The sequence below is a fragment of the Castor canadensis genome, chromosome 14 (genome assembly GCF_047511655.1).
Source record: "Castor canadensis chromosome 14, mCasCan1.hap1v2, whole genome shotgun sequence".
NCBI classification, from domain to species: domain Eukaryota; kingdom Metazoa; phylum Chordata; class Mammalia; order Rodentia; family Castoridae; genus Castor; species Castor canadensis.
Genome location: NC_133399.1, coordinates 107,793,934 through 107,806,123, shown reverse-complemented (window position 1 = coordinate 107,806,123; position 12,190 = coordinate 107,793,934). Strand labels below are relative to the sequence as shown.

The 12,190-nt window shown below is 40.7% G+C and overlaps 1 protein-coding gene and 1 pseudogene across 6 annotated transcripts in view; both read right to left on the bottom strand.

Annotated features, from left to right (window-relative positions):
- The window catches only part of Msra (methionine sulfoxide reductase A), a 319,535-nt gene that overhangs the window by 96,681 nt on the left and 210,664 nt on the right, over positions 1 to 12,190 (bottom strand). The window lies entirely within an intron of this gene.
- LOC109687676 (large ribosomal subunit protein uL22m pseudogene) lies at positions 1,670 to 3,077 on the bottom strand (annotated as a pseudogene).

The window sequence follows — 12,190 nt, the reverse complement described above, 5'->3', positions numbered from 1 at the left end:
CAGGAAAGTGACAGAAGTCTGAAATTCCATTCCACTAAAACATTTCACAATATTTATGATAAGTTTCAACTTGTTGATTTTCCTTTCAGCCTTATGAAAGCTGATGCACAGAGAAGGCATTCTCCATTCTCTTATTCATTAAAGAGAAAACTGAAGGCAAGACCTGCCTTCAAACACTCCATTGGATTTAGAATAAAAATAGTCTAAATTCTAACTGAATTCCTGAGTTTTGAATCACAGCACCCCAGGAAGTTACACGGAAATACGAATCTTTGTGTGACATTAGTTAAGCGGCAACCTCAGTCACCTTTTGCCTATCAGGAGGTGACAAGTTATCAGCAAAGGACAGTGTTAGCCATGTCCTTTGGGTGAAGAAGCACACTGGACTTTGTTTAAGATGGAGGGAAAAGCTATGAAATCAATTAATACACTTGAAATAAAATGTGTTTTTAATGACACTGTTGAACAACTACACTGCTAAAATACAAAGGGCGACTGCCAGGGATGCTCTTTGCTAAGGTGTCTTAACCTAATGAAGATCTTTTAATCTTGGCACTGCTGAGAACTTGAGCTGGTGAGTGTTTGTCTGAGGTTGTCCTATGCATTGTAAGTTAACACAATGACATTCTTGGATTCCACCCACTGATGCCCACCAAGCAGAGTCCACCCAATTATGTAAAGCAAAAATATATCCACTGCTAAATTTTCCTTAGGGGAGCAAAACTGTCCCCAGATGAGACCCAATCCTCTGTATTAATGGATCTCAAATTTTGATATCATCACTTATAGAGTCTCTGTTGTCAAGGCAGCTAAATGAAGCAACATGAAGAAGGTGAAAGCTTCCGGATGTGTGGAGACCAATAGCTCCAAGAGTCTCGGGGGCCTTTGATGTCCATCTATGTGTTTGTATCCACTAATTTCAGGGGTTCCCCAGTATGGCTTCATTTCTTTTATCCCTGAATTGAAGAGATGGAGATTTGCACCAGAAAATACAAGTCTCTTTTGTTTCATGGTAAAATAGCATTTTAAGAGACATAATGAAAGACTAAAAGAGCAGATTTCGAGTACGCATGAATTAAAATCAACATATATACAATTTTTAAAAATGGCAGCATATATACACCATGGAGTCTGAATCCATCACAGAGTGAATGAGGGTCTGGTTGCGAAGCTGCTGAGTGTACTCCTTCAAGTTGGAAGACTGTCATGGTAAGTACCTCAGATGGAGGTGGGGGTCCTTCCACCAGCTTCACAAAAAATGGCAATCCACATCCTCCACGATGCCACAGCAACCTCTGCTGTGGCATTTCAGACCTTGGCCTCACTTTGAGATGGACTCAGCTATATATAAATTGAATCTGAATTCAACATTGTGTTCTCTCACTGCCATATCTTGTGCTTCTAAGAGACCTCTTTAATTATTTCGGCCCCCTTTATTTATTTATTTATTTATAAATTTTTGTTAGGATATATTCATTATACTGGAGGGATTCATAGTGACAATTCCGATTAAGTCTATATTGTACATTATTTGTGTCACTCCCACTGTCTCTCCCCTTTAATCCCCTCCCTGTCCCACTTAAAGCAAGTGCAAGAGGTTTCTTTGTTCTATTTCATATAGGTATATGAAGTCCATCAACGATATACCATCACCTTAATCTCCTTCATCCACCCTCCCCCTTCCACTAGCACCCCCCCATCCCTGTACCTATTTTACAGTCCTGCTTTTCGTTATTAATATTTTAAGCCAATGTTCAAGGGGTTTTCTCACTGTATCCCCGCTGTGGGTATATTTTACTTTGGTCCGTTCAACCCCTTCCATTACTCTCCCTCACTCCTTTACCTCCCACTTCCCATTCTCAACAGCTTTCAATTGGGCCCACTTTTTTTTTTTTTTTTTTAATCATTGAAGTCCAGTTGAGCCAAAGCTTGGTCAACAGACATTCCTTGCATCAATTTTGCCAAATGCCACATCTTATCTTTGTGGTATTTTTTTATTTGTCTTCAACAGTGGTAAATTTTGGCTGGTCTCTGAGACTCTCCAGGCAGTTGTGGAGTATAAACAATTTTATTCTTCTTCTACATTTTTGAGAAATGTCAAGAGAAGCACTTGTGTGATATATGATTATGGTAAAACATTGTGTGATGAAAGACGCCCCAAGGCCACCTTCCCCCAGTTCTTCAGTGTCCTTATCCATGAAGCACCCAGCTCTCCCAGCACTTCTTGCTGAAGAAGTGGCAGCAGAAATGATAATAGCAACAGCTATGAGAGGGAAGCTAAAGAACTACAAAGAACAGCCAGAGCAGAAATGAGGATAAGGGACTTGAAGAGCTAAAGATGAGAAACTGTGGGCCTGGCTGCTGGAAGAGTTCCAGAGAGCTGTTAAGCCTTAAGAGCCAAGGGTCTCAGACACTTGGGGTCTGAAAGTGCAACACAAGCCACTGTCAAGGGCCGACCAGGGGCTGTAAGAGTTGTTGCTGTTCAGAACCAAGAATCTGGTGCTCTAGGCCTGAGACCTGTAACACTTGCGGCTGTAGGGCTGAGGCCCAGCACCTGAGGCCTATATGAGACCTGTAATGCAGAAGGTGCCACTGCTGCTATTCAATGCTGTCTGCTGCTACCACCCATTGCTGCTAGAAGATGAGGATTACAATAGCTGCCAAGTGCTGAGGCCACTGGTGGTTAAAGCCTCCAACCTGAATGTCTGCAGTTGTAAATCTCTGGTTTCTAATGACTGGAGCAATAGGTCCTTCTCTCTCCAGGTCTGCAAGCTTCCGGGTCTGCCAGCCTATTCTGTAGGCCTTGGACACCCAAGGCCCAGGAATGCCAGCACTGGAAGCTTCTCTTTGCCTACCTATGATTCCAATCTGGGTAGAGCAAAGGGATTCCAGCCAGATGACTGGAAACAACAGCATCACTTATATTTCACTGGCCAGCCCCAGCACCTCCCTCTTCCCATTATGCATCAGGCCAAGGCCTGACCTAAGACCACGTCCTTGCTCACCTTCTTCTCCTTCCCCGTCTTACTTTCCTCATTCCCTTTCAGTTTTGTTTGTTTGTTTGCCTCTGAGAGCATGTGCTTAGTAAGTCACACGCACGGAATTCCTGCCTCAGGCTCTGAATCTAGGGAAGCTAACTTAAGAATTCAAACTTTTCAACCAGTTTGCCTCTCATCTGGAGATGACTGGCAACAGTGGACAGCTCACACAGCCAGCTTCAGCATTGCCTCCTGCCTGCTTCTGGTACATAGGGTCTCCATGGGAAAGGACACCACAGAGCCCAGAAGTCTTCCAACAGGTAGTGAGCCTGCCTCCTCCTTACAATCCACCCACATGTCTCTTTCTGCCACACCTGGCCTTTATCTCAGGTGTCTGAGACAAAACCTATGAATATGGAATAATCTCATTTTACCTGACTGAAAAATTAATTCTGTCAATTTTAACTGACAGCTCATTTTAAATTTAAAGCACAGAATAAATGAATGCATAGTTCTAGTTTTATTAAATGTAAGAAAGGGAGAAGAGAGAGAAGGAACGAAGGAAGGAAGGAAGGAAGGAAGGAAAGGAGGAAGTTGGTCATCAAAAGAGCTAAGGATCCTAGAACCCTCACTATGTGCCAGGCATCTTGCATTACTATGTTTTCCATCCAATTTTGCAAATACTTGGAGAATTACTATTTCTCAGAGGATGAGGCTAACACTCAGATGCTGGATACCTGTCTAAGGCCAGTGCTCCATCTGGAACCATCTAATTCTAACTCCCATGGTCATAAGCACTCCATTATTCCAATTTGCAAATAATAAATATTTAAGTAAAAAATTCAAGTGGAATATAGTTAACTATGAACGGTATTAGTGACTCTCTTCTAAAAGGAAATGCCCTGGGGTCACTAACTATCATTTTCACAATGCTTGCCTCTTCTTTCATAAAATTACAATGCATCTCAAGAGAGATGAATAAATATTACAATATAACAAAGATGCCAAGTATTCACTCCATATCTAAAAGCAAAGAGAAAGGTTTTGATTTTCAGTAATGAGCACACATTACTTCTGCAACCATAAATCAATTATTTTGAAAAGACGGTGATTTTATCCTAAAAGGTAAAAAAGTTCTTCGTGTGGATTGTTTGTTATAGAAGGAAAGTTATGGTTATGGACAAAGGAAATATTTTAAGTCATTATGTGTCTCCCAGACAGTCTTCTGGGACTCTGTGTCTGTTTATGCTCCAAACTCTCAAGTTTGGTCAAATAGCAAAAGTATAAGAAAACTTTCAATGTATTAAAATTTTGGCAACACTGGAGTCTGAATTCAGTGCTTTGAGCTTGCAAGGCAGGTGCTCTGTCACTTGAGCCATATTCCCAGCCCTTCAAAATGTTAAAATTTCTACATCACCATTTCCAGTGCAAATCTTAAAGCTTTATAGCAAGGAGTCAGCCAAAGCACCCACTACAGAACAACAGATGTCACAGTGGTTTACAGATCAGTATTCAGCGGGCACATATACACAACCACACTCATATCATTAGCAAAAGTAGTAATCAATATGCTAGCCTGACCGTACTCAGGTCCAGTACAGACAAGTATACAAAACATAAATGTACCAAACTACACAAGCAATAATCCATTAGTGTCCACTTTAATACTGTATATAGCACATACAGTATAATATTATAATTACTTTTAATTATAAAGTGAACACTCAGGCAACCACCACCAATGTCAAGAAATGAAGCATTGCAGGTCCCTCATGTTCCCTCCTGTGACAGCACCTTCTAGTTTAGTTTGGCCTGTTTTGAAGTTAATTATATAAATGAAATTATATGTGGCTTGAATCTTTCTGCTGGGTATTGAGGGGGTAGGGGGGAGAGGGAGGGGGCGGAGTGGGTGGTAAGGGAGGGGGTAGAGGCAGGGGGGAGAAATGACCCAAGCCTTGTATGCACATATGAATAATAAAAAAAAAAAACAATAAACAACAATGCAACTGCCAAAAAAAGGTATAAACAAAAGATGCAATCATTAAAATAAATAAATAAAATAAAATAAAATGTATTCCACATATTTTAAAAAAACCTTTTTTTGAATATTCTGGGTATAAATCCTTTATCAAACATAAACTCTATGCTTTTGGCATTTTCTTTACAATGATTTTTGATGAACCAAATTTGTGATTTTACTATAGTTGAATTTATCAAATATTTTTCCCTTTGTGGTCAAGTGTTTTTTGTGTCTTGGGTAGGAAATAATTCCCAGATTCCAGTCATTTGAAGTTCTGTATGTTGCCTGTCACTTTTAGGTCTTAAATCTACTTGGAATTTTTTTTTTTTTTGCATATGATGTGAGGTAGAAATTCAATTGAATTTTTTCCCATAAGAAGATCATCACTATTGATTTAAAAGTCCTCCTTTCCTTAGTATTCTGACATGCCAACTGGGTCACCTGTCATCTCCATGCACCTGTGGATTCTCTGTTCTACTGCAACAAATTCACAAAGGCTTAATAGTGATAGCTTTACAACAAATTGTGATATATGGAAGAAAAAGTCCTCCCCACTTTTTATTCTTCTTTAAGAATGACTTTGCTTTTCTTAGACATTTGTATTTCCATATTAACTCTTGAATCACCTCTTAAAATGAAGAAGGAAAAGGAGAGGGAAGAAAGAAGGAGAGAGGAAGAGGAAAAGAAGAAGAAGAAGAAGAAGAAGAAGAGGAGGAGGAGAAGAAGAAGAGGAATAACAACAACAACAATAACAACAGCAGAATTTATGTACTGCATTTATAAAATACTTGGGTACAGATGAAATTGCAAAATTGACATGTTTGCAAACCCTTTATTGGACCTTCAAGCTGCACAACAACTAAGATAGATTTTTTTTCAGTAGTGCTCCACTTCAAGATATTGATTCCTGGTAAATAAACTCTGAAATCCCCTTGGCCGAACATGATAGAAGCTTATTTCTTGATCATACAAAGTCCATTAATAAAAAGGAACTGGTAACTCCTTTCTGCTCCATGACTCCTCAAAGGCCAAGGCTGACGGAAGCATAAGCATCCCTAGTGTGTTTCTTCAAGGTTTGTTTCCCTCAGCAGGACTCACACTCGGAGCTCAAAGGTCAGGCAGGAGGTTTTTGTGAGTCAGGCCTGAAAGTAGCAGATGTCCTTTCTGCCTCATTTCATTGAACAGAACTCAGTCACTTTTCACTACAAGGGAGGATGGAAAATATTGTAGATTTGGGGAAATATAAATATTTTCAGTTGTTACTCAATTTCCTTCTTACCTTGACTAAGTTTGAACTAGGGACCCCCCCAGTATAATTCAGATTAGAAGTTGCAATAACACTGTTGTATTTTCTCAGTGTTTCACATTATACTTAATGCTTGCAGTAAGCTTTTGCACAGACTCACTCCTGTATGTTTTTATCATTTATGAATACTGAATTGTGTTCAAAACCTTTTCTGCATCTATTCCAAATATCATATATTTTCTTTTAATCTGCTAGTGTGGTTAATATTGAAATGCTAAACCATGTTTGGTTTAAATGGAACCAACTCGGTCATGATGGATTATCTTTGTATGTATTACTAAATTCAGTTTGTGAACAATCTGTTCAGCATTCCTGTATATATGTTCCCAAGGAAGATTGTACTTCAACATTCTTTTATCTTCAGGTTTGGGTATCAAGATTATGCAAGGGTTATAAAATGAGCTGTATTTCTCTTTAGTCTCTGAAAGTCATGGTAGAAAACTGCAATTGTTTCTTCTTTAATGCTGGTAGAACTCATTGAGTCATCTCAACTTAGGAGTTTCCTTCTAAGAAACTTTTCAAATACTGATTCAATTTCTTCAATGATCACAAGTTTATTTAGTCTTGTTAAACTATATTTTATGGAATTTATTTTATCTAACTTTTCAAATTTATTAACAGAAGGTTACTTAAAATGCCCTGCCAGTATCTGTCAATATCCCATTTTTCTCATGACACTGGATGATTGTGCCTTCTCACCTTCTTGTTGACCAACTGACCAACATTATATCAATTTTATAGATATTTTAAAATCCCAACTCTGGGCTTTCTGGAACATCTCCACTGCTTGCTTGTTTTCTGTGTCACTGATTTCTGCTCTTTAGTCTTTCTTTCTTTTTCACCATTGAAGTTTATTTTTGGTTGTTGATTTTCTCAGTTCTTGAGATGGATACTTGGCTCAACCTTTCCTCACTTCTCACAGATGAATTTAAGGTTCTGTGTTTCCCTCTAACAATTGGTTTAGCTATGCCTTATGGGTTTTGTTGTGTAATATTTTAATTATTATTTGAGTCAAATATTTTTTAATCTCCTGGATGATTTCTCCTTGGTAACCTGAATATTTGGAAATTTTAAAATTTTCTAACACAAGGGGATTTTTCTAGATATATTTTTGCTACTGATTTCTGGAAAAATTGCACAGTGGTAAAAGAATCACAATCTATGTGATTTAAAACCTTTTGCAATGGACTGAGCCTTCTCTGGCCTAGTACGTGTTCCATGTTTGATTGAGAAGACAGGCCACTCCTTGGTGGGCATAGAGTTTTATTATGTCCATGTATGTCCATCACATCAAGGGCTCTAACTGTTGGTCACGCCACACCCTGTTATTCTTAATAAAAGAAAGCTCAGATTTTCTGGTGCTGGTAAATTCCCCGAGAGCACAGGTGTCTCTAGTTCTCTTCTTGCCTGTCTCAGTTCCTGTTTCCTTCCGTTTTAACCTGGTAATTCCTCTTAATTTTGTCAGTGTTTTGATGTGATAATTTCTATGTGTTTTAAATATTTTTTCCCAATATTCTGAGTAATTTCCATTGACCAACCTGGTCTGAATGACCCAGCCTGTCATTTCTGGAGCCTAGAAATTCTAATTCCTATGTTATAATATTTTTCCCTTATCTAATTTGGGATTCTTTTATATGAAGTATAGTAATTCTTTTGACTTCATTTTTTATTGCTGAGAGGCAAATTTTTCAAATTCTAAATGACTTAGCCATTATGATCTAAAATATATGAAATTCTTCCTGGCTGAAAGTTTTCAAAAGCCTGATTATCTGAACATCTTCATCTTGCTAATCTTTAACAGGATTCATAAAACTATAATGGACACCATAGGAGTTCATGGCACTGGATAATGTATTTCTGTTTCCAGTCATGGTGGGCCATGGTTTCTGTTCTCTGAAAGCATTGCTTAGCAACGTGGGTCCACATGCTGAGGAAGGGAAAGAGCACGGGCTTGGAATTGAGCCCAAGAAATGAATTCCAGTTCTGTCACAGAATTTGCTAACTGGCTTGTGCTGAGTGATTTTGCTTCTCTGGGTTAGTTTGTTCATCTGACAAATGGGTCTCATTTTCACATGCATCTTTAAGGATCAAATGGGATTGAGTATACACAAGCACCTAAGAACAAGGCCTGCCCCAGAAATGACACCTAGCAAGTCCTTCCTTCAGTTTGGAGTCACCAAACCCTTTATAAATTGCCTCTACCAGAAGGGCAATTTTGTGTGTGTGTGTGTGTGTGTGTGTATGAGAGATTTGAAGTGCAAATAGCAAAGACACTATGTACATGCAAGGAAAAGGATGAGTGAAAGAACAATTAATAAAGAAAAATAACAGTTACATTCTTTGTCTCATTTTTCTATGTTTCTGAAATTCTTAAAAGAATGGAATCTCTTGCAGAATCCCTAATGCTGGATCTGGGCCGTTTCTGCATTTTATATGTGTGCAGCTGTTCCTCCACTATAAGCATGCACATCTGCTCATTAGCAATACAATATAATTCCCACTGTCTAATTACTTGCAGATGATAGATTCCTTGTATGCAGGCTAAAAAAAGGATAGTCCTTCAAAACTGGTGACTTATTTTTAAAAAAAAACTAACTTGAAAGGGTCAGCACAATGAAGTTCAGATATTAATTTGGCAAGTTCAAATATATGAACACCAGCACTTAATTGCCTACTTGATGGGAAGCAGAAGGAAAATAGGATTTTTCTTCCTGCAATTAATGTTTCCCAGTAGACAGTACGGGGCCTCGCTGCTCTGCCATGAACCTGGAAAGAGGCTGAAGGGCAAACTGCCGAAGACGGACAAGACCAATTCCACCCTGATTCCCTGGGGACCTCCTGTTGGAGGTGAGCGGTTTCCTAGTGAGTGGCAGACAAAGAGAGGCATGTGGGTTCAAGAGCACCGACTGGAGGAGCCCTTCATGATCCCATTCATGACTCTGAGGGCCAGGGTGTGTGGTTCTGGGGCCCCACGAAGTCTAACAGAATGGACAGGGCAGCCCTCTGGGCAACCCAGCCCAAGTTCTGAGGACAACTGGGTCTCACTGTCAGAGTAGGGGACAAGATGGGAGGAGGAGTTGAATGAGGATAAACGGTATGGACAAAGAAGAGGGAGCCACCAGGAGGAGTCAGAACATGAGCTGGGGAGAATGATGGAGAAAAAGTAGAGAGATTCTGGGACTCATGAAAAAGCAAGACAAACAAACAGGAGCTAGGTGAGGTGGCTCTTCCATGGTCAGCACAAGTGTTGCTACAAGAGGGCTACAACAACCTGCCCTCTGGATTCAATCCATAGACTCTGCCTCTCTGGATTCAGCCACCATGGACAGAAATTACTCACAAAAAATAAGTCTGGACTGAACTGTACAGCCTTCTTCTTGTCATTATTCCCCAAACAGTGCAGTATAACAGCTATTTACCCAGTATTTACACCTCATGAGAAACTACAAGGCATCCAAAGATGATTTAAAGTATACAGGAGGATGGGCTTCAGTTATGCACATCCCATGTCATTACATGCAAGGGTCTTACAAATACTACCTCAACTCCTAGAAGGGACTTGAATATCTACAGATTTTGGTATCCACAGAGGTGCCTGGACCCAGTCCTCATGGGTGTGGAGGGACGACTTCATATGGCAAGTGCCTGCTGTGTGCAGGCACTGGGCTCTGCACAGCAACTCCAATTCTTTCCTACATCCTGACCCATTCTTGCAGGGTAGGAGCTGTTTCACAGATGCAGAACTGAGGCCCCTGAACTTGTTCAATAAGAAAACATTCCATATGAAGCCAACCTTCTAGAGGAGAAAAAACAGAATAACAAATAAACAAGTAAACTGACCAATAATTCTGCTGTGGTAAGTGTAGAAAGACAGACGGTTCAGCAGAAGAGAGCCATGTTAGGGTAAGGGCAGGTGGGGAACCCTACTGAACTTGGGTGGGTCAAGAAAGAGCTCTTGGAGGAAACCATCATAAGCAGAGACCTAAGGGGACAAGAAGGAGTGGTCCCATAAAGAGCTAAGCAGTAGGTCCAGGCCCTAAGGTAGGAAAGTGCTGTGTCTATGAGGAGCTGAGGAAAAAGGAAGGTCACAGCAACTGAGATGCAGTGAGCAGAGGGAGGGAGGGACCCATGGCAAGGTTGGAGAGAGAAGCACCCATCTGTTAATCTCAGGCCACATTGCTATTATGACGAGTCTGTAAGTCATCCCAAAGAAAATGGGCAGCCAGCAAAGGGTTGTAAGCAGGAGAGGGACATTTATTTTGTTTTGTTAACAGGTGGCTCTAGACGATGAATCGGGAAAAGCACAAGGGCCAGTTAGCAGGCTACTCGGGGCCCCTATGGTCAGGGAGCCAGGAGCAATGACATGTCCACTCAGCTGGTACATGGCTGGCCTGGCTCAAAGCCAGAGCTTCCCCAACCCCAATCTGCATTCTCATCATAGTTTTGATTAAAGATGTTTTAGCCAGGGGATTAAGGCTTTCAGACGGGTAACTGGAGTTGGTCATCAGTTTACAGTTGAGCTGTGTTAGTTAGAATATAGGTTGAGCTATTGTAGAAAGGAGGAAAAAAATCCTAAAATGAACCAAAAATAACAGCATTTTAAATAAGACCGTTGTGGTATAAAGACTGTAGCCTGAGATGGTGACTCAATCCTTCTGTCTTACAGCTCCACCATCCCTGAAGTGCAAGATGGCACCCCACTGCAGTCACACACCCATTTATGTGGAGGGAGGAAAATAAAGAGAACACTCTTCCTAGAAGTACACAGAACCTAGAGCCCTATTATTTCCACGCACATCTCAGCTGTCATAATTCTAACACACACTTAGCTCTAAGGAGTAGGGAAACTTGAGTCTTTATTGGTGGCTGCTTATCTGGCTAAAATTCCAAACTACTCAAATGAGGAAAGAGATTTGGGGTCAACTAGCAATCTTGGCCAAAGACCTGTGCAGACAGGCCAATAACCCTGAAGGAGTGTAGCTCCCTGGAGCTGTTCCTGGCCACAGCCCCCTGGGAGGGTCTGCAGCCACCACAAGAGGTCCACCAACCCACTGTGGGCTGGCATGACCTCCTGGCTATGGTAAGCACTGTGTGTGTGAGCAATCCTATTTCCCAGAAGTACTTGAGGCTGTGGTGCTGAATAAAATAGGCTATTAAGTTAAAGTGGAATTAAATTCATGGTAACATTTTACTATATTTACTTTAAAAAGGACAGTAAGGGACAACTATAGAGGCTCCTTCAACAACATGATTATCCCTCAAAGAAGTTCTCCTAGTAAGGAAGCTTGCTCTTTAGTGTCAGGAAGGAAACAGACTTGAACTTCAGACAGAGTGGGGACCAAACACCACCATCAGCATCAAGTAAGCCTGAAAGTCTTTTGGAGCCTCATTTGTTCTCTTCTGCTAAATGAGGATAAGGATCCTACTTCATAGGGCTGTGGCCGGGATTAAGTGAAATGAGAGATATAAAGCATCTATCACTAAGACTGGTCCATAAGAGGTACTTAATAAATGTCACTGTCATCCTCAGGATGGAGGAGAGTAAAATGGCTTATAATTGGGAAGTCAGCTTTATGAGCTGAAGGCAGACAAAGCTGAAATCTCTGTCTTGTGTACTGTGGCTTAGCTCAGGGTCCACAGTCTGTTTCCTGTGTCCCATGCAGTAATGGGGGGCCAAACTGTGTCATCTGTACACATCTAACACATGCCAGTTAGAAGGATAGAGACCAGGCATGAGAGGTCCAGTTCTTTCAATTCCTGCCCAAGGATCCACCAGTCGCTGCCATCCTTAGCACCAGCAGCATTGCAGAGCCTACAACATAAAGCTGAACTCTTCCCCACTCACACAAGAGAGGACCTTGTAGATGGTGAGCACAATAGTTCCAC